Source organism: Felis catus, chromosome E2 (assembly GCF_018350175.1).
Source record: "Felis catus isolate Fca126 chromosome E2, F.catus_Fca126_mat1.0, whole genome shotgun sequence".
NCBI lineage: Eukaryota > Metazoa > Chordata > Mammalia > Carnivora > Felidae > Felis > Felis catus.
The window spans coordinates 16,190,636-16,213,986 of NC_058382.1; the positions used below are offsets into that span (position 1 = coordinate 16,190,636).

At 38.1% G+C, this 23,351-nt stretch overlaps 2 long non-coding RNA genes across 4 annotated transcripts in view; one reads left to right on the top strand and one right to left on the bottom strand.

Moving 5' to 3' along the window:
• The window catches only part of LOC109494617, a 25,194-nt gene continuing 1,843 nt past the window's right edge, over positions 1–23,351 (top strand). The window contains exons 1-3 of one of the 3 annotated variants that reach the window (XR_002738544.2): positions 1–140; positions 540–618; positions 17,980–18,685. This is a non-coding gene — a long non-coding RNA (uncharacterized LOC109494617). Of the gene's footprint in view, positions 141–491; positions 619–17,979; positions 18,686–23,351 lie in introns of those variants that run through there. The other 2 variants (XR_006590147.1, XR_002738543.2) reach the window with 2 other exon arrangements.
• Positions 13,279–23,351, bottom strand: part of LOC123382173 — a 16,241-nt gene continuing 6,168 nt past the window's right edge. The window contains exon 2 of the long non-coding RNA XR_006590148.1: positions 13,279–14,286. This is a non-coding gene — a long non-coding RNA (uncharacterized LOC123382173). The remainder of the gene's footprint in view (positions 14,287–23,351) is intronic.

Consider the following 23,351-nt stretch of genomic DNA (forward strand, 5'->3'; position numbering starts at 1 on the left):
CCCTCCTGAACTACGAGCCCCAACGTCCTTCGAGACGGATCGTTTCCAGCCTTCCCCCAACTACATTTCCCAGAGTCCACCGGGGCCCTTTTGGGCCCTCTGAAGCGCGTTGCAGCCTGCGTGCCTGGCCTTTCTTTGAGGTGAGAGGAGGGGGCGGGGTGTGTGTGTTTCTGTACGATTTTCGCAAAGGCGTTGGGCGCTGCTTCTCTCCTGCTGCACGTGAGGTGGTGCGGCCTCCTGCCCCTCTTCCTCCCTCCCACTCCCCGTCAGGAAAAAAAGCTGTGAACTCAAACTCCCAGAGCCTAGGGCAAGTTCTGTGGAAGAATGCAGCCGTTTTGACCCGGATGCAGGCCCTCTTTGGTGTTGGAGTGACTCAAAACCAGACTTTTGGGTTTTTTTTTGCGGGGGGTGGGGGGGGGCGTGAAGAATCTTAATGTGTATCAGGGGCCAGAGAAGGAAGCGGAATGAGTTTGAAATCATACATGTTTGGAAGCTGCGAGACAGGTGTGGAGTCTTCTGTCTCCTTTTTCTTCCTCCAGACTTCTAGAACTCTAGTCCTAACAAGAGGAGCCTGAGGGAAGAAGTTTGCACTACTTAAAGCCTTAAAGTCTTGGCCAGGTGAGTTGTATCTTCCCTCTTTCTTCAAACACCGTCTTATATTTCATGACTTATGCTCCATATTTTGTCTAAAGGTTGCTATCCTGACAGGCTTCTCTGGGCAGTTGGTCCTCAGTCCTCTCACCACAGTGGGTGAGAGGGCTAAAGATATGCTGGCAATTAGCCCACGCCCCACTATGATTGTTCCTTCCTCCCCACCCTGTCTTCATGTAATTCGGAAATTATTCCACACATCCAGGGAACTCGGTGCTCTGCACAGCTCTGAGCACAGAAATACATACCCTGGAGAGAATTAGCTTTGCAACTTGTGGGGTCATCTGGAGTATTTTCCAGCCAGAAAGACACAGGTCTCGGATGAAGCAAGGCCTTGGAAGCCACCTGCTAGATCTGATGTTAACCTTTAGTTTCAAGATTGGGGAAATTGGGGAAGGGGATTTGAATAGCTCAGTTTGGAGGGTGGTTGGTGCAGCAGCTGTTTACCAACCATTTTATCAATCTGTAAGGCTCTAAGACTGACACATTCTCATTGCATTTTAACATTTCTGAAGTTGGGATGCTTGTTTTTCAGTCAATTCAGTTTAATGAAATAACAGGAACCTTGCCAGCATCATGCATTGCAGTTTTTAAAGCCACAAAGGAGATAGTCCTGACACCTGATAGGGGCCACCTGCTTTAGGAGGGATTTAAAAGGTTTGTGATTGAGGCCTTTAGCACAGATGTGGGTCAACAGGTAAGTTTGGGCAGAGAATTGATGGGAGATGAAGCACAGAGTTCATTATTATTTCTGAAGGATCCGGTTAAAGTTGAAGGTTTGGGCAGTGAACATGTATGTGCAACTCTGGGTCAGCCTCCCCAGTTCGTCAGGGTGTGGTGGTGTCCAGTGGACAGTTACAAGTCCCAAGTAAGGAGATGATCTCCTTAACCTGAAGTTTGGGGACTCCCTGACAAGTTCCTGGAGGCCCATGTACTCTTGATGTATGCACAGTGAGTTGTATATATTGCATGTTGGGGCCTAGCTGTATTTTTCTAGGCACCAGGTCTGAAATTTGGCTTAGATTCCTAAAGAGATATATAATTCCTGTCTTAGTTCAGGCTCCTATAACAGAATACCATAAACTGGGTGACTTACATAACATTCATTTCTCACAGTTCTGGAGTCTAGAAGCCAGATTCAGAGTGTTAGCATTGGTTGGGTTCTGGTAGGGACCCTATTCCAGGCTGCAGACTGGCAACTTCTTATATCCTCACATAGCCCAAAGAATCCCTTTGGGCGCTCTGGTCCCTTTTTTGTCTTATATAAAGCACCCCCCCCCCCATTCATGAGGGCTTTATCCCCAAGGCCTAATTGCCTCCGAAAAGCCCCACCTCCAAATACCATCATATTGGGTATTAGATTTCAGCATGTGAATTTTGGGAAGATGTGTTCAGTCCATAACAACCCCCAAAGTGTTAAGAACCCCTAGACTATACTGTAAGAACTGGCAAGGGTGTGTGCAATAATCTTGCCCTAAATTGGTATATAACAGTGAATGTATAGCTAAGTAATTTATACATACCATAAACATGTAGCTAAGTAATTTGTACATACCATAGAACTTTGTACAGCCATAAATCATATTTGATTGTTCACAATTACAGCTGAATATAGACTGGATATTAGGTGATGTGAAGACTTATTGTTAATTTTGTTAGTGTGGTGCCATTTTGTGAGATGCTATTTTTTAGAGCTGTAACCTTAAACTATTTAGAGCTGAAATGTAGTCATATCTAATTTAAAGTAGTTTAGCAATATACATAAATAAAATATGGCACTATGTGAACAATCATTAAATATAAGTGATGATTATGAGCCTGTTCATTGCTTTCCTTTGTATATTAGAAAAATTTCACAATAAAACCATTTTTAAAAATTATTTAAAAAAGATTTTATTTTTTACTTTATTTTTAAAAATTTTGTTTCATTTATTTATTATTAAATTTACATTCAAGTCAGTTATCATACAGTGCAACAATGACTTTAGGAATAGATTCCCTAATGCCCCTCACCCATTTAGCCCATCCCCCCTCCCACAACCCCTCCAGCAACCCTCTGGTTGTTCTTCACATTCAAGAGTCTCCTATGTTTTGTCTCTCTCCCTGTTTTTATATTATTTTTGCTTCCCTTCCCTTATATTCGTCTCTTTTGTATCTTAAAGTCCTCATATGAGTGAAGTCATATATTTGTCTTTCTCTGACTAATTTCGCCTAGCATAATACCCTCTAGTCCCATCCACGTAGTTGCAAATGGCAAGATTTCATTCTTTTTGATTGCTGAGTAATACCCCATTGTATATATATACCACATCTTTTTTTTAATGTTTTTTTTTAATTTATTTTTGAGACAGAGACAGAGCATGAGCAGAGGAGGGGCAGAGAGAGGGGGAGACACAGAATCAGAAGCAGGCTCCAGGCTCTGAGCTGTCAGCACAGAGCCTGACGCGGGGCTCAAACTCACAGGCTGTGAGATCATGACCTGAGCTGAAGTCAGACGCTTAACCGACTGAGCCACCCAGGCGCCCCGACATCTTCTTTATCCATTCATCCATCGATGGACATTTGGGCTCTTTCCATACTTTGGCTATTGTTGATAGTGCTACTATAAACACTGGAGTGCATATGCCCCTTTGAAACAGCATACCTGTATTCCTTGGATAAATACCTAATAGTGTAATTGCTGGGTCTTAGGGTAGTTCTATGTTTAACTTTTTTGAGGAGCCTCCATACTGTTTTCCAGAGTGGCTGCACCAGTTTGCCTTCCTACCAGCAGTGCAAAAGAGATTCTCTCTTTCTGCATCCTCACCAACATCTGTTGTTGTCAGAGTTGTTAATGTTAGCCATTCTGACCTGTGTGTATCTCATTGTAGTTTTGATTTGTATTTCCCTGATGATGAGTGATGTTGAGCATTTTTTCATGTGTTGGTTGACCATCTGGATGTCTTCTTTGGAGAAGTATCTATTCATGTCTTTTGCCCATTTCTTCACTGGATTATTTGTTTCTTGGGTATTGAGTTGATAAGTTCTTTATAGATTTTGGATACTAACCCTTTATCTGATATGTTGTTTGCGAATATCTTCTCCCATTCCATTGGTTGCCTTTTAGTTTTGCTGATTGTTTCCTTCACTGTGCATAAGTCTTTTATTTTGATGAGGTCTCAATGGTTCATTTTTGCCTTTGTTTCCCTTGCCTCTGGAAACGTGTTGAGTAAGAAGTTGCTGCGGCCAAGGTCAAAGAGATTTTTGCCTTTCTTCTCGAGGATTTTGATGGCTTCCTGTTTTACATTTAGGTCTTTCATCCATTTTGAGTTTATTTTTGTGTATGGTGTAAGAAAATAGTCCAGGTTCATTTTTCTGCGTGTTGCTGTCCAGTTTTCCTAGCACCACTTGCTGAAAAGATAGTCTTTATTCCATTGGATATTCTTTCCTGCTTTGTCAAAGATTAGTTGGCCATATGTTTATGGGTCCATTTCTGGGTTTTTTATTCTGTTCTATTGATCTGAGTGTCTGTTCTTGTGACAGTACCATACTGTCTTGATGATGACAGCTTTGTAGTACAGCTTGAAGTCTGGGATTGTGATGCCTCCAGCTTTGGTTTTATTTTTTAAGATTGCTTTGGCTATTCAGGGTCTTTTCTGGCTCCATACAAATTTTAGGATTGTTTGTTCTAGTTCTGTGAAGAATGTGGTGTTATTTTGCTAGGTATTATATTGAATATGTAGATTGCCTTGGGTAGTATTGACAATATTTGTTCTTTCTATCCAGGAGCATGGAATCTTTTTCCATTTTTTGGTATCTTTTTCAATTTCTTTCATAAGCTTTCTACAGTTTTCAGCATATAGATTTTTCACCTCTTTGGTTAGATTTATTCCTAGGTATTTTATGGTTTTGGTGCAATTGCAAATGGGATAAATTCATTGATTTCTCTTTCTGTTGCTTCATTATTGGTGTATAGGAATGCAACTGATTTCTGTGCATTGGTTTTATATCCTGCCACTTTGCTGAATTCATGGATCAGTTCTAGCAGTTTTTTTGTGGAATCTTTGGGGTTTCCCATATAGAGTATCATGTCATCTGCAAAGAGTGAAAGTTTGACCTCCTCCTGGCTGATTTGGATGCCTTTTATTTCTTTGTGCTGTCTGATTGCTGAGGCTAAGACTTCCAATACTATGTTGAATAACTGTGGCAACAGTGAACATCGCTGTCTTATTCCTGACCTTAGGGGGAAAGCTCTTGGTTTTTCTCCATTGAGGATGATATTAGCGTTGGGTCTTTCATATATGGCTTTTATGATCTTGAGGTGTGATCCCTCTATCCCTACTTTCTTGAGGGTTTTTATCAAGAAAGGATGCCGTATTTTGTCAAATGCTTTCTCTGCATCTATTGAGACGATCATGTGGTTCTTTTCCTTTCTTTTATTGATGTGATGAATCACATTGATTGTTTTGTGGATATTGAACCAGCCCTGCATCCCAGGTATAAATCCCACTTGGTTGTGGTGAATAATTTTTTTAATGTATTGTTGGATCCGGTTCACTAATGTCTTGTTGAGGATTTTTGCATCCATGTTCATCAGGGAAACTGGTTTTCCTTTTTAGTGGGGTCTTTGTCTGGTTTTGGAATCAAGGTAATGCTGGCTTCATAGAAAGAGTTCGGAAGTTTTCCTTCCATTTCTATTTTTTGGAACAGCTTCAAGAGAATAGGTGTTAACTCTTCCTTAAATGTTTGGTAGAATTCTCCTGGAAAGCCATCTGGCTCTTGACTCTTGTTATTTGGGAGATTTTTGATGACTAATTCGATTTCTTTACTGGTTATGGGTCTGTTCAAAAGTTCTATTTCTTCCTGTTTCAGTTTTGGTAGTTTATATGTTTCTAGGAATTTGTTCATTTCTTCCAGATTGCCTATTTTATTGGTGTTTTTATTTCTGCTGTGTTGTTGTGATTGTCTCTTTCATTCTTGATTTTATTCATTTGGGTCCTTTCCTTTTTTCTTTTTGATCAAACTGGCCAGCAGTTTATCAATTTTGTTAACTTTTTCAAAGAACCAGCTTCTGGTTTCATTGATGTGTTTTACTGTTTTCTTGACTTCGATAGCATTGATTTCTGCTTTAATCTTCACTGTTTCCTGTTCTGCTAGTTTGGGGTTTTATTTGCTGTTCTTTTCCCAGCTCTTTAAGGTGTAAGCTTAGGTTGTGTATCCGAAACCTTTTTTCCTTCTTTAGGAAGGCCTGGATTGCTATATACTTCCCTCTTATGACTGCCTTTGCTGCATCCCAGAGGTTGTGGGCTGTGGTGTTATCATTTTCATTGGCTTCCATGTATTTTTTAATTTCTTCTTTAACTTCTTGGTTATCCCATTCATTCTTTAGTAGGATGTTCTTCAGTCTCCAAGTATTTGTTATCCTTCTAAATTTTTTCTTGTGGTTGATTTTGAGTTTCACAGCACTGTGGTCTGAAAGTATGCAAGGTATGATCTCGATCTTTTTGTACTTGTTGAGGGCTGATTTGTATCCCAGTATGTGATGTATTCTGGAGAATGTTCCATGTGCACTGGAGAAGAGTATATATTCCGCTGCTTTAGGATGAAATGATCTGAATATATCTGATAAGTCCATCTGGTCCAGTGTGTCATTCAAAGCTGTTGTTTCCTTATTGATTTTTCTGTTTAGATTATCTGTCCATTGCTGTAAGTGGGGTGTTAAAATCCCTTAATATTATGGTATTATCAATGAGTTTATTTTTGTAATTAATTGATTTATATATTTGGGTGTTTCACATTTGGAGAATAAATGTTTACAATTGTTAGGTCCTCTTGGTGGATAGAGCCCTTAATTATGATATAATGCCCTTCTTCATCTCTTGTTACAGTCTTTATTTTAAACTCTAGATTGTCTGATGTAAGTATGGCTACTCCAGCTTTATGTCGACCATTAGCATGATAGATGGTTCTCCATCCCCTTACTTTCAATCTGAAGGTGTCTTTAGGTCTAAAGTGGGTTTCTTGTAAACAGCATATAGATGGATCTTGTTTTCTTACCCATTCTGTTATGCTATGTCTTTTGATTGGAGCATTTAGTCCATTGACGTTTAGAGTGAGTACTGAAAGGTATGAGTTTATTGCCATTGTGTTTCTTGTAGACTTGGAGTTTCTGGTGGTGTTCTCTGGTCCTTTCTAGTCTTTGTTGCTTTTGGTCTCCCCCCCCCATCTTTTCTCCCCTCAGAGAATCCCCCCTTAAAATTTCTTGCAGGACTGGGTCAGTGGTCACAAACTCCTTTAATTTTTGTTTGGGAAACTTTTTATCTCTCCTTCTGTTTTGAATGACAGCCTTGGTGGATAAAGAATTCTTGGCTGCGTATTTTTCTTATTCAGCACATTGAATATATCCTGCCACTCCTTTCTGGCCTGCCAAGTTTCTGTGGATAGGTCTGCTGCAAACCCGATCTGTCTTCCCTTGTAGATTAAAGACTGTTTTTCCCTTGCTGCTTTCATGATTCTCTCCTTGCCTGAGTATTTTGGGAATTTGACTATGATATGCCTTGTTGATGGCCGGTTTTTGTTGAATCTAATGGGAGTCCTCTGTGTTTCCTGGATTTTGATGTCTGTGTCTTTCCCCAGGTTAGGAAGGTTTTCCGCTCTGATTTGCTCACATAACCCTTCTACCCCTTTTTTTCTCTCTTCATCTTCTGGGACCCCTATGATTCTGATGTTGTAACTTTTTAATGAGTCACTGATTTCTCTAATTCTTAAATCGTGCTTTTTTGCCTTAGTCTCCCTCTTTTTTTCTGCTTCATTATTCTCCATAAATTTGTCCTCTATATCGCTGATTTGCTGTTCGGTCTCATCCATCCTTGCCGCTGTGGCATCCATCTGAGATGGCAGCTCAGCTACAACATTTTTATTTCATCCTGACTAGGTTTTATTTTTTATCTCTACAGAGAGGGATTCTAATCTGTTTTCAATCCCAGCTAGTATTCTTATTATCATGATTCCAAATTCTGGTTCAGACATCTTGTTTGTATCTGTGTTCATTAAGTCCCTGGCTGTAGTTTCTTCCTACTCTTTCTTTTGGGGTGAATTCCTTCATTTTGTCATTTTGAAGGGAGAAAGAAGTTAATAAGGTAAAAAAATTAAAATTAAAAAATTAAACACACACACACACACACACACACACACACACACAAATAAAATAAATGATGCTAGATCCTAGGTGTGTTTTGGTCTGGTTGTTGAAAGGAGCTTGACAGATTAGAGAAAAAGGGGAAAAAAGAAAAAAAAAGTTTGAAAATTTGAAAAAATGAACACAATGAAATAGAATAAAATGAAAAATGATGGAAGTAAAATAGAATTTGAAAAATTTACAAAAAAATAAAAAATATATAGTAGAATTAAGGGAAAACATTTTTAATAAAAATTGAAAATAAAAATAAATTTTTTCTTTCTGTATTCAAGAAAAAAAAAATGAAAAAGAGGAAAAAAAAAACAAAAAAAAGAATCATTGAATAGGTGGACCAGCAAACAGACTGAAATATAATTGAAATTATATCATTTTCTCCTACAAGTCAAACTATGAAGCAACTTATAGTCCGTAAACTAAGCAGGCAGAGAAACTTGGCGGTGTTCCTGAAGAGCGAGGTTGGCCCAGTTGGGCGGGGCTTAGTGTAATGGCTCCATTCTCCACTAGATAGCACTGCTGAGCTTACTGGGGTGGATGGTTGTGTTGCTTGTAGGTGTGTATGTGTATGCGTGGGAGGGGTGAAAATGGCATCACCCAGCTACCCAGTCTTTAGTATCAGAACTCTGTTCTCCCTGATCAGCAATTGCGCACCCATCCTTGGTCTCCGGCTTCTGTCACTCCCTGCTTTTACACTGTCACCGAGCCATCAGGTTGCCAGGTGGCACCTCCCTCCTGAGTTTTATCTCAGATGTGGCTGTGTTTCCCAACCCCTCACTTCTGAGATACTGCGGCTTTGTCCCACTCAGACCTTCTGGGGGAGGGTCTCACTGAGCAATGGCTGGGTGCTGACCACACCCAGGAACGTTTGAGGGACTGTGCTGCTGCCAATGCCCAGATACTGCAGCTGGGTGCCAGCCCGCCCCAGAAAACATTCACGCGACTGTGTAGCAGCAGCATTTCAGGATTATGGAAAATCATAACACACATCTGGCACCAGGCTTCACCCTTAGTGACCTTGTTCCGGCACCAGCTAATGTGGTTTTCCTCTGGGGTCTGCTGGCACCTTTGCCTGTAGGGGGGCCACACAGTTTCTACCAAATGTCCTCCCAGCAGGGGAACCGCCTCTCCCCATGTTGCCTGAGGACTGCCTGGATTTCACTCTGCTCTTGGGGATTTGCCCTCCCTACCAGCACACCTCCAGGTATTGAGCTGCGGAGTTTCAGACTCTGTGCTCTCCCTGTTTATAGAGTCTTAGTGGAATTTAAACCCTCTCCTTTCTCCTTTCTCCTTTCTCCTTTCTCCCTTTTTAGTTCAGTCCCTGTGGCTGTTTCCACTTTTCCACTTTCTCTCCAGCTGCTTTTTGGGGGAGTGCTTTTCCCATACTCTCCTCCAGTCTCTGTCCTCTCGCTGCAAGCAAAAACAACTCCCTGCCCTCTGCGGCTACTCTCTCCCCCAGTTTACCTCTCCATGCCGTGTACCTGCTGAGATCTGTGGCTCAGGTTGTGCAAATTGTTGTTAATCCTCAAATCAGTTTTCTAGGTGTGCAGGATGGTTTAGTGTTGATCTGACTGTATTTCATGGATGCAAGATGCAACAAAACCTTCCGTGCTGTTCCACCATCTTGGCTTCTCCAAGAGTTTATTTTTTAGAACGGTTTTAGGTACATTGCAAAGTTAAGAAGAAGGTACAGAGATTTCCCATATTTATCTTGTCCCAACACGTGCATAGCTTTCCCTATTACTAACATCACCCACCAGAGTGGTACACAGTTGATGAACTTACACTACCACATCATGTCACCCAAGTCCCTGGTTTACATTAGGGTTCACTCTTTGTGTTGTACAGTCGTTGGGTTTGGACAAGTGTATAGTGACATGTATCCATTATTATAGTATCACACAGAGTATTTTCACAGCCCTAAAAATACTCTGTGCATCCCTCACCACCCCTCCCCCCCCAATCTCTGGCAACTACTGATCTTTTTACTGTAGTTTTGTTTTCTCCACAATGTCATATGGTTGGAATCATATTGTATATAAACTTTTAAGATTGACTTCTTTCAGTTAGTAATATGCATTTAAGCTTCTTGCATGCCTTTTCATGGCTTCTTAATACATTTTTTTAGTGCTGAATGATATTCTGTTGTCTGCATGTACCACAATTTATTTATCCATTTACCTACTCAAGGATATCTTGGTTATTTCCAAGTTTTGGCAGTTGTGAATAAAGCTGCTATAAACATCTGTGTACAGATTTTTGTGTGGACATAAGTTTTTAGCTCATTGGGTAAATACCAAGGAGTGTGACTGCTTGATCAGATCGTTAAGAGTAAGTTTAGTTTTAGGGCACCTGGGTGGCTCAGTTGGTTAAGCATTTGACTTCAGCTCAGGTCATGACCTCATGGTTCATGAGTTCGAGCCCGCATCAGGCTCTGTGCTGACCACTCAGAGCCTGGAACCTGCTTTGGATTCTGTGTCTCCTTCTCTATCTGCCTCTTCCATGTTCACACTCTTTCTCTCTCTCTCAAATATATAAACATTAAAAAATGAAAAAAGAGTATGTTTTGTTTCGTAAGAAACTGCCAAACTTCCAAATGGCTGTACCGTTTTGCATTCCCACCATTAATCTATGAGAGTTCCTATTCCACATCCTTTTAGCATTTGTTGTCAGTGTTCTGGATTTTGGCCATTTTAATAGGTGTGTGGTGGTATCTTGTTCTAATTTCATTTCCCTGATGACATGATATGGAGCATCTTTTCATATGCTTATTTATCATCTGTATGTCTTTTTTGGTGAGGTGTCCCGGTCTTTTGCCCATTTTTAAATCAGGTTATTTGTTTTCTTATTGTTGTGTTTTAAGAGGTCTTTATATATTTTGTTTAACTCCTTTATCAGATATATCTTCTGCAAAAATTTTCTTGCAATCTGTTGCTTTTTTTCTCATTCTCTTGACGTAGGTAGATATTTAAAAAATTCCTACTTTTTGAAATAAATCACAGAAAAATTAAACAAAAAATGTCACTAGGAAAAATATTAGCTAATATTCACCACGATGAACCAGAATACTCCAGAAATTAAATTGTATTTAAATAATATTTGTAGTAAAAAAAATTAAAAAAAAAATTTTTAAATGTGTATTTATTTTTGAGAGACAGAGAGAGACAGAGAATGAGCAGGGGAGGGGTAGAGAGAGCGAGGGAGACACAATATGAAGCAGGCTCCAGGCTCCAAGCTGTCAGCACAGAGCTCAGTGAGGGACTTGAACCCACGAGCCATGAGATAATGACCTGAGCCAAAGTCGGATGCTTAACCGACTGAGACACCCAGCCTCCCTTATTATTATTATTTTTTTTAAATTGAAGTGTAGCTGACATATTAGTTTCAGGTGTACAACATAGCGATTTGGCAATAATGTGCATTATGAAATACCACAATAAGTGGTTACCATCTGTCACCATACAAAGCTATTACAGTATTATTGACTATATTCTCTCTACTTTTCATTTTTGTGACTTATGTTACAACTGGAAGTTTATACCTCTTTTTAAAAAATATTTTTTAAGTTTTATTTATTTATCCAAGTAATCTCTACCCCCAATGTGGGACTTGAACTCATGACCCCAAGATCAAGAGTTATATGCTCTTCCAACTGAGCCAGACAGGCACCCTGGAAGTGTTTGTATCTCTTAATCTCCTTCACCTATTTTGCCTAGCCCTTTTCCCTTTCTCCTCTGGCAACCACCAGTTGTTCTCTGTATTTATGAGTCTGCTTCTATTTTTTGTTTGTTTTGTTTTTAGATTCCACAGATCAGTGAAATAATATGGTATTTGTCTCTGACTTATTTCACTTAGCATGATGTTGCCAAGGTCCATCCATGTTGTTGCAAATGGTTTCTTTTTTTGTGGCTAACATTCCTTTGTGTATATATACCACATCTTTTTTTTTTTTAAGTTTTTAAATTCCAGTTAGTTAACATATGGTGTAATATTAGTTTCAGGTGTACAATTTACTGATTCAACGCTTACATACAACAATTTCCTTCGTTAATCCCCATCACCTATTTAAACCCATCCCCCCCACCCACCTCCATTCTGGTAAACATCAGTTCTCTATAGTTAAGAGTCTGTTCCCTGTTTTGCTTCTTTTCACCCCCCCTTTGCTCATTTATTTCTTAAATTCCATATATGAGTGAAATCATATGGTATTTGTCTTTCTCTGATGTATTTCACTTAGCGTGATACTCTATAGCTCCATCTATGTTGTTGCAAATGGCAAGATTTCATTTTTTATGGCAGAGTAATATCCCATTATATATATACACACACACACCACATCTTCTTTATCCATTCATCAGTCGATGGACATTCAGGCTCTTTCCATTATTTGGCTGTTGTTGATAACATCGCTATAAACATTGGGGTGCATGTATCCCTTTGAACTAGTATTTTTGTATTCTTTGTATAACACATCTTCTTTATCCATTCATTTATCTATGGACATCTAGGTTGCCTCCATATCCTGGCTATTGTAAATAATGCTGCAATATACATAGGGGTGCATATATCTTTTCAAATTAGTGTTTTTGTTTTCTTCAGTAAATATCCAGAAATGGAATTACTAGGTTGTATGGTAGTTTGCTTTTTAATTTTTTTGAAGAACTGTTTTCCATAGTGACTACACCAGTTTCCATTCCTACCAGCAGTGTACAAGGGCTCCTTTTTCTCTACATTCTCACCAGCACTTGTTAAATTTCTTGTCTTTTTGATATTAGCCACTCTGACTGGTGTGAGTTGATATCTAATTGTGGTTTTGATTTGCATTTTCATGATGATTAATGATGCTGGGCACGTTTTCATGTGTTTGTTAGCCATCTGTATGTCGTTTTTTGGAAAAATGTCTATTTAAGTCTTTTGCCCATATTTTAATCAGATTTTTTTTGTTGTTAAACTTCTTTTACCCAGCAAAACTATGTCTAGTTCTTTATTTAACTGCTCCATAACATTGCAACTTTATTTGCCCACTGCCTGAGTGATGGATACTAGATTGTTTCTCTCCCACCATCAAACACCACCCCTTCAACAACACAACAAACAAGACTGATTAAAATTCTTCTATATCTCTCTTACGGAAATGTAAAAATTTCTTTGGGTTATATACCTGGGAATGGAATTGCTGTATCATAGGGCTCACTTGTGCTTCATTTGACTAAAAACTGCCAGGCCACTTTCCAGAAGAGAAGGGCTGGCTATTCCTGCCAGTAGCATACAGGAGTTCTTCTTTACCACACTACTAGTCAACATCTGGCATTTATCTAGCTTTCTAATTCTTCACAATCAGTTAAGTATAATTGGTATCTTGTTTAAGTTTTATTTATCTGACTATTGAAAAGTTCAAATATTGTTTATTTGACTTGTTAACTATTTGGTTTTCCCATTCTATAAATTGACTTCTCATATCTTTTTTTTTTTTTTTAAACTGGGATATTTATCTTTTTCTTTTTGGTTTGTATAGCTTAGCTGTGTATTCTACTTCATAGACTAGTTGATATTTATGTTAGTGTTAGATGTCACAAATATCTTCTCTTAGACTGTCATTTTTTTCCTGGTAACTTTGGGTGCTTTGCCTAATAAACATTAATTTATTAGTAAGTTAATTATTAATTATTTTTTGTTATTAACTATTATGTAGTAAAAGCCATTAATTCCTTTTTTTTTTTTTACTTACAATTTCTGCTGTTCTTGGCTCTTGTTTAAGGTCTCCCCAATTTAGGTCACAAAAATATTCTATAAGACTTTCTCCCATTAATTTTATCTTTCACAATTAGGAGTTTATTCCACATGGAATCGTTATTTGTATATGGCACATGGTAATAACTCACTTTTTTTTTTCTCTGTAATGAGCAGTTTCCTAATACTATTTTCTAAAAGTTTATCATTTCCTCATTGACAAAGAGAGTGTGTGTATTTATTCCATTCCATTGGTCTATGTTTAAGTGTTGGTTCTCAACCTCTATAGTTCCCCATGTGAAATTTGAAATTGGCCCCTATACACAGAGGGCAAGGAGAGACTCAAGAAAGAGGCCCACCACTCCAGATTGGGTAGGTGGCAGGGTTTTGTTGTTGTTGTTTATTTTTATTTATTTTTTTTGTTTTGTTTTTAGGTGGTAGTTTTAATAAGCAAGGGAACTTACATATGAGGCTTGTCTTGGGTGGCTGCAAGACCAGCAGATCCCCGCATCTGCCTGCCAGAATCCTAAAGGTTTATATAGAGACCTTAACAGGATTCAGTCACATATACCATCCAGATGGTCTCAACAACACATGACTCAAGGCTTGTCCTTGAAGTGGCTTCTAGTACGGGAAGAGTGGTGGAATGTACATCCCAAGGACAGGAAGGAGGTAAGGAGCCTCCAAGTGTCTGAGTCCACTCATGGGTCAACTGGAGTCTTGAAGACCTCCTCCTACAGAAAGTAAGCAACTATTAAGTTAGAGAAAGAGTCCACACAAAATCACACTCACTTCCAATACCAATTGCAAGTTGGGGGGTTCCTAAAACTACCCTCAGTTCTCATAATTTGCTAGACAGGCTCAGAACTCACTGAAAGCTTTTATATTCACAGGTATGACTTATTACAGGGAAAATATATAGATTAAAATAAGTCAAGGGAAGAAGTACATAGAAATGTATCCGGGAAAAGGACCAGATGTGAAGCTTCTGTTGTCCTCTCCCTATGAGGTCAAGACCGTGTTTTTCCAACACTGATGTGTAATAATACACAGAGAGTACTGCAATCAGGGAAGTTCACCTGAGCCTTGGTGTTCAGAGTTTATACTGAGGCTCCAGCACATAGGCATGACTGATTGTGCATGTGGTAGATCTGAGTCTCTTGTCTCCAGCCCCTCCAGAGGTTGATTGAGCCCACATGCCTGAAACTCCCACTTCAAATCACATTGTTAGACTCTCCAGTGTGATCTAAAGCCCCTAAGCAAAGACATTCCTACCATGCATGACATTCAAAGATATGTTGAGAAGCTGGAACTAGTGTATTGAATTAAGGATATGGAGATTATGACCTGATGAATGAGGGGGCACAGGCCACCCACATGGGATTGATAGGTAGTTCTCTCAGCATCCAGGCTCCCCTTCTGGGGAAATGGGACCCACAGGGTAATTTTGATTGAAAGTGTAGTTTCAGTACCCCCACATAAAGGAAGTACAGTCACAAGATTTATTATCACTTATGGATCCCAGAAGTGAAAGGGTGAAGTTGAAAGCCAGGGGGAAGGGGAGTCCTTCATCCCAGGTCAGGAGCAAGCAGGAGGTAATGAGGAGGGTAGTGAGCACCTATTACTTACCAGGTGGTTGGGGTGGAGGTCACTAACTTTTCATAGGCTTACCTCTAAGTGGTTATTTAAAAAGGTGCCTCCGAAAATAAAGTGGGAACTTGTGTTCGGCATCCTAAACTCAAGTCCTTATCTAAATGTTTAGACTCTGGGTGTGAGCAGGGTTATCGTACTATAAAATGCCTAGGCAGCACCTCAGAAAAACAAAGTTGTTTTTCTCAAAGGTTGTTTTCTCATCACACAAGGGCCTAGACACTACCTCCTGGAAGCCAAGAGAAAAGGCCAGAACTCCTTTTGGGCAAGGTTAAATTCTTTACTACACAGTCTATTTGTCTGATCTTATGCTAGTACAATGCCATTTTCATTACTACATACAGCTTTGTAGTTTGTTTTTATTTTATTTTTATTTTTTAATTTTTTTTCAACGTTTATTTATTTTTGGGACAGAGAGAGACAGAGCATGAACGGGGGAGGGGCAGAGAGAGAGGGAGACACAGAATCGGAAACAGGTTCCAGGCTCTGAGCCATCAGCCCAGAGCCTGACGCGGGGCTCGAACTCACGGACTGCGAGATCGTGACCTGGCTGAAGTCGGACGCTTAACCGACTGCGCCAGGCGCCCCTGTAGTTTGTTTTTAATCTGGTAAGGCAAGTCACTTCCTGATATTCTTTTCTGCAGTTGACTTAGCTATTCATGGATTTTATTCCTCTGAATAGATTTTGGAATAAGATATTAAGATAACTCAAAAGTCCCACTGGAATCTTGGGAATCTCACTGGATTTATATATTAATTTAGAGAAAATTGGTATCTTTATTTTGCTATGTCATCTGATCCAAGAACATAGAATATCTTTATCTTTATTCAAAATTTCTCCTTTAAGAATTCAAAAGTTTTTCCATAGAGGTTTGTGTGTTCTGTATTAATTCCTAGATACTCAATGCTCATGTAGAGAAATGCTGTTGTTTCTAATAAAATAATCTTGAATCCAGCAAACTAACTAAATTCTTTTAATTGTCTAATAGTTTACATGTTGATTTGATTGGATTGTCTAAGTAGATGATCTTAGTTTCTTCAAACATTGATAGTTTTATTCCTTCCTTTCTAGTCCTTGCACATCTTACTGTCTTAGAGCATTGTTCAGGAATTCTAGTAATATGTTACAGTAGTGGTCATTCTTGTCCTATATTTATATTTAAAAGACTGACTCTAAAGTTTCTTCATTATGAACTACATTTTGCCATGCGATTTTGGTAAGTTGCATCTAATTATCAAAGATCTCTTTTATCTGTAATTTGTTAGAGTTTTTTTTGCTTTTGTTTTTCAGTGACTAGTTCTTGAATTAAATCAATTCAGTATTCACCTATTGAGATAATTGTATTTTTTCCCTTTACACCATTAATGTGGGGAATTATTTAGTTGGCTTTTGGTGTGTTGAACCATTCTTATAGTCCTAGAATAAAATTTACCTGAATGAGAAGTAGGCTTTGATTACTATTTAAATTCCTTTAAAGGTTATTGATACATTCTAGTGTTCTATTTCCTCTTGTTTCGTATTATAAATAATTTGTCCAATTCATTTTGGCTTTCAAAGTTAATTGTGTATAGTGGCTCCTAATATTTTATTTCTTTAATGTCTCCTTTGTTGTTAGTTATTTCTGACTTTCTTTCCTATTACTATACAATATTCAGAATTTTACTTCTTATTTAATTTCTGTGCCTCCTTGCCCTTGCCACCTAGGCTGGTGTCATCAGTTTCTTGTGGGTGTAGTTTTTTGGCTTTGTGGATGAGAGCAAACTTGGAAATCTATTTGTTCTGAATACAGATTTGAAACAAAACTCCTGTTTTCAGCCTCCTTTTTCTTGCATCTCCTGAGTCTAGGGCTCTGTTGAGGCAAATCACCTCAAATTTCACACTGGTATGTCTTTTTACATGTACTAAATTGCAGAATTTTATGCTATGCTGAATCTGTCATCAGTATTCCATACTTTAATCTTCTTTGAAAAACTATACAGTCTCTATATGCAACATATGCAGTCCTAAAAATCATCATGTTATGCTAAGTTACTTGATAAAAACCATAAGGCTTTTAAACAAGGATAAAGGCACAATGTCCAAAAATTTCACCAGTGACTCATTAGAAAATACAGGAACTTAATAAAAATGGCAGCACAGTTTTAAATGGCTAAGTACATTAAGTATTACAATATATAGTAATTCACCTTAAAAAAGACCTGAAGTTTTGGATGTGGGTATCTACACTCTCAGTGGCCAGCCAATCCCGCTGTCACTCCCGCCACCCCATGTGCAAGAAGTAAATGAAAGAGAAAGAGAATAACAGTAACAGAAAAGACAGAAATACAGCAAAAGACAGAGGGAAAATACCAAACAGGTTGAGAAGAAAGAAGGGGAAATGAAAGGGAGGTGTGAGGCTGCAAGGCCCTGAGGACCATCTTGTTACTGTGAAGTGGTGGGAGGATGCTTATCTGAAATTGGACGGAAAGTTGTAACACATGCATGAGTGTGGCTCATTGTTTTTATGAGGTATGTGTCTATATGTGGTTAGTGTTCTATATAGCTTGGTTCAGCTGAGTGCACTTTTTGCATTCACTTAGTGTTTCTCAAATGAAATTACACTTAAGCAAATCAAAATCCATAGTAAACTCCAATTATTTCCTTATAATCATGTTAATACATTTTAAAAGGATTATTACAGAACTGACAATATTTGAAATCTTTACCCATGTTTTCTCCTTACTTGTTCTCTTTTTCCATGTGAATTAATTCCTACTGTTATTTTATGTGTTTCCAGGAGGAAGACATGTAGTCAATTTATTATGCTTAACCAGAAGTCCTAAAATGACTGTTCTTAAAATGCTAGCTCTGTGTCTTGTGGTGTGGAATTAACTAAGGTATGGAATTAACCTCCATTGAGCTTTGGCTCTTTATTTGTAAAAGGAAGGCAATAACTTTAACCTAATTGTGTGTTTTTGAGATTAAAATGCATGCACCTGATGTAGAATAAATAGAAGGAACTAAAAAGGTTGTTACACATACTACTTTTATAGTTGTCAGTTTCTTTATGGAAAATGTAGAATTTATAACAAAAGTCATATGGTGAGAATTATGTTTTTTTAGTCTTTATTGTAGTATAGTTAACAAATATAAACTACACATATTTAAATGTACAAGTCAAAATGTACATTTTGACATATGTATACACATGTGAAACCATCACAATATTGCTAACATATCCATTACCTCTGAGAGTTTCCTCGTGCCTCTTTGTAATCCTACCCTCCTATCCTCCTGTACCTCCTCTCAAATCCCTGTTCTGTCCCAATAGATGATTTGCATTTCCTAAAGTTTTCTATAAATGGACTCATATGATATGTACTCTCCTTTCATCTGGCTTCTTTTTTTTTTTCTTCAAGTTTTTTTCAAGTTATCTGGCTTCCTTTGTATATATATATGGTGTTTTCTTTCTTTCTTTTTTAAAAATTTATATTCAAGTTAGTTAACATACAGTGTAGTCTTGGCTTCAGGCGTAGAACCCAGGGATTTATTTCTTACATATGACACCCAGTGCTCATCCCAAAAAGTGCCATCCTTAATGCCTATCACCCAGTTAACCCATTCCCCTGCCTCCAGCAACCCTCAGTTTGTTCTCTGTATTTAAGAGTCTCTTATGGTTTGCCTCCCTCTCTTTTTTTTCCTTCCCTTCCCCTATGTTCACCTCTTCAGTTTCTCAAATTCCACAAGTGAAATCATATATCTTTCTGTGACTTAAATACCCTCTAGTTCCATCCACATTGTTGCAAATGGCAAGATTTCATTCTTTTTCATCGCTGAGTAGTAGTCCTTTGTGTATGTATGTACACACCACATCTTCTTTATCCATTCATCAGTTGATGGAGGGCTCTTTCCATAATTGACTATTGTTGATAGCGCTGCTATAAATATCTGGATTCTTTTATGCAGCATGATTATTTTGAGATCCATCCATGTGGCAATAATCCATTCCTTTTAATTATTGGTGAATGGAATTCCACTGTGTAGATACTACAATTTATCCGTTTACCTATTGATGCAATTGTGGTTTCTCTTCCCCTTAGGACCTGGCTATTGTAAACATAGCTGTTTTGCACATTTGTACAAGTCTTGATATGGATATGTGCCTTCATTTCTCTTGGTAAATATCTAGGAATGGAATGCTTCAGTCATATGGTAGTTACATGTTTAACTTTAAAAATATTTAAAAAGTTTTCTAAACTGTTTTCCAAGGCGGTTTACCATTTTATATTCCCAAAAGTATTATATGAGAACTAGTTCCTCCACATCCTTGCCAACACATGGTATGGTCAGTCTTTTTATACACATTATAATAGGTACATAAAGTATCTCATGTGGTTTTAATTTGCATTTCCCTAATAACTGATGATGTTAGAATGTTGAACATGTTGATGTCTATTTGAAATCTGTATATATTCTTTGATCATATCTAAATGTTTTGCCTTTTTTTGTATATACATTAAAAAATTTTAAGTATAGGGGCACCTCAGTGGCTCACTGTCTGACTTTTGATTTCAGCTCATGATCTCACAGTTCATGGGATCGAACCCTGTGCCAGGCTCTGCTTGGGATTGTCTCACTCTCTCTCACCCCCTTTCCCACTTGGGTGCTTCCTCTCTCTCTCTCAAAATAAATAAATTAAAAAGTTTTTAATTTAAGTGTAGTTGACACATGGTATATTAGTTTAAGGTGTACAATATAGTGCTTCAACAACTATATGTTATGTTATGCTTACCACGAGTGTAGCTACCATCTGCCACCACCCAACGATATTACAATACCATTGACTATATTCCTTCCCAACACTCTTTTATTCCCGTGACTGATTGATTCCATAATTGGAAGCCTGTTATCTCCTCCCTCTCAACATTTTGCCCATCCTCCCTCCCTTTTCCCTTCTGGCAACCATCATTTTGTCCTCAGTATTTATAGATCCGATCCTGCTTTTTGTTTGTTTTGTTTGAAAAATTTTAATGTTTATTTTTGAGAGAGTACATGTGTGAGTGAGGGAGGGACAGAAAGAAAGGGAGACACAGGATCTGAAGTGGGCTTGGTGCTGACAGCAGAGATCCCCTTGTGAGGCTCAAATTCATGATCAGTGAGATCATGATCTGAGCCAAAGTTGGACACTTAACCAACTGAGCCACCCAGGCACCCCATTTGTTTTTTAGATTCTATGTATGAGTGAAATAATATGCTATTTGTCTTTCCCTTGTCTGACTGATTTTACTTAGAATAATATCACTTAGTTCTATGCATGTTATTGCAGATGGCATGATTTCATTCTTTTTATGGCTGGGGAATATTCCATGTGTGCAGGTGTATGTATCTTTATCCATTTATCTATTGATGGATACTTGGGTTGCTTCCATATCTTGGCTATTATAAATAATGCTGCAGTAAACATAAGGGTACATATATCTTCTTGAATTAGTGTTTTGTTTTTGTTGGGTAAATACCCAGTAGTGGAATTACAGGATTGTAAGGCATTTCTATTTTCAATTTTTTGAGGACTCTCCATACTGTTTTCCAGAGTGGCTGTACTAATTTACATTCCCACCAACAGGGCCCAAGGGTTCCTTGTTCTTCAAATGCTTGCCAACAATTGTTATTTCTTGTCCTTTTTATTTTAGCCATTCTGACAGGTGTAAAGTGATATTGCGGTTTTGATTTGCATTTCCCTGATGATTAGTAATACTGAACATCTTTTCATGTGTCTGTTGGCCGTCTGTATTACCTTCTTTGGAAAAATGTCTATTCAGGTCCTCTGCCCATTGTAATTGGATTATTTGTATTTTGGGTTTGGATTAAGTTCTTTATATATTTTGGATATTAACCCCATATCATATATATCATTACAAATATCTTCTCCCATTCAGTAAGTTGCCTTTTTGTTTTGTTGGTTTTCTTCACTGTGCAAAAGCTTTTTATTTTGATATGCTCCCAATAGTTTTTCTGTTTACCTTGCCTTACGAGACATATCTAGAAAAATGTTGCTATGGTCGATGTCAGAGAAATTATTGCCTGTGTTCTCTTCCAGGAGTTTTGTGGTTTCAGTTCTCATATTTAGGTCTTTAATCCATTTTGATCCTTTTATGTATGGTATATAAAACTTGTCTGATTTTTTTGCAGGTAGCTGTCTAGTTTTCCCAGCATATTAAAAAATTTTTTTCATCATTATAAGTGAACTCTTTAATCCCCATCAACTATTTCACCCATCATCCCACCCACCCCCTCTCTGGTAACCATCAGTTTGTTCTCTATAGTTGAGTCTATTTATTGGTTTGTCTTTTTTTTCATTGCTTCGTTTCTTAAATTCCACATATGAGTGAAATCATATGGTATTTGTCTTTCTTTATTTCACTTAGCATTATACTCTCTAGCTCCATCTATGTTATTGCAAATGGCAAGATTTCATTCTTTTTTATGGCTTAATGGTATTCTATTGTAGATATATCACATTTTCTTTATCCATTCACCTATTGATGGACACTTGGGCTGCTTTCATAATTTGGCTATTGTAAATACTGCTCTAAACATGGGTGCATGTATCTCATTGAATTAGTGTTTTTGTACTTTTTTTGGGTAAATACCCAGTAGTGTGATTACTGGATTGTAGGGTAGTTCTATATTTAATTTTTTGAGGAACCTCCATACTGTCTTCCACAGTGGCTCCACCAATTTGCATTCCCATCAATAATGTACGAATGTTCCTTTTTCTCTACATCCTCTCCAACACCTTGTTGTTTCTTGTATTATTGGTTTTAGTCATTCTGACAGGTTCGAGGGGGATATTTTATTGTAGTTTTGATTTGCATTGCCCTGATGGTAAGTGATGTTGAGTATTTTTTCGTGTGTCGGCCATCTGTATATCTTATTTGGAGAAATGTTTGTTCATGTTTTCTGCCCATTTTTTAGTGGATTATCTGTGTTTTGGGTGTTGAGTTGTATCAGTTCTTTTTTAATTTTTTAAGTTTGTTTGTTTGTTTGTTTGTTTAGAGAGTGAGCCATCCAGATGCTCCCCTTAGTTGCTCTTTTAAATTGTGGCTTTCTTGGGGCACCTGGGTGGCTCAGTCAGTTAAGAATCCAACTCTTGATTTCAGCTCAGGGTCATGATCTCACAGTTTGTGAGTTTGAACCCTGCATCATGCTATGCACATTAACAGTGTGGAGTCTGCTTGGGATTCCCTCTTCTCTCTCTCAATTAATTAACATTTAAAAAAATAAAAATAAATTTTGGCTTTTTTTCCATGCCCCAGCATATCTGGGGTTGGTGTAAGCTAGGAACGTGGGGCTCAGTGAGGTGACAGGCCAGCTACATATCTGGACCCTGCTGCAGTCTGCACTCTCAAGGTGGAAGAGTAGTATAAACCATAGTGCTCACCAACCCCTCTAACCTGGAGAGAGTTAAAGTCACTCTTCTACTGTTCAGTGGGTTCTAGGGCTGGATCTTTTATGTATTAATTGCTCTTTTAAGCCATGGCTTTTTATTTGTGCCCCAGGGCAGATGAATTTGCTTCTGGCCCCCTGTACTATCCCTCCGCACTGCAGTTTACTTGTTTGGACATTACCATGTCGCAATCTCTCATGTTATTCTCTGTTGTTTTAGCTTTTGTTTTGCAGAAGCTATTCAGTTTTCCATCAGTTTTTCAGGAGGAAATGATCTATAAATAGGTATTGATTCTGGTCTGTCTGGGGAGTGAGTTCAGTGTCTTCCTACATCACCATCTTGGATTGGAGTTTCATGCATTAAATATGTTTAAGTACCTATTTACATCAACAGTGGCAGAAGATATATTCCCAGGCAGGGGTAATTACCAAAAAATTGCCGAATTAATCATATAGACCATCCTTATGACAAATAGGAGTTTTATTGAGTCTTAAGGACAAAACATTGTATAGTAACTATACTGTGGTGCCAACTAGATATGAAATTGATTCCCTGCTATGCCATTTTCTCCATGTCTTTGGGAAAAACTTATATCTCTAAGCCTAAATTTCCTTATCTGTAAAATGGGGTAGCTGTGAGAATCAAACTGGAAAAAGACCTAAGCAAACTGTACCAAGAATTGGTAGCAATTATTATTAAAGACAGGATGCACAGTATTTGGG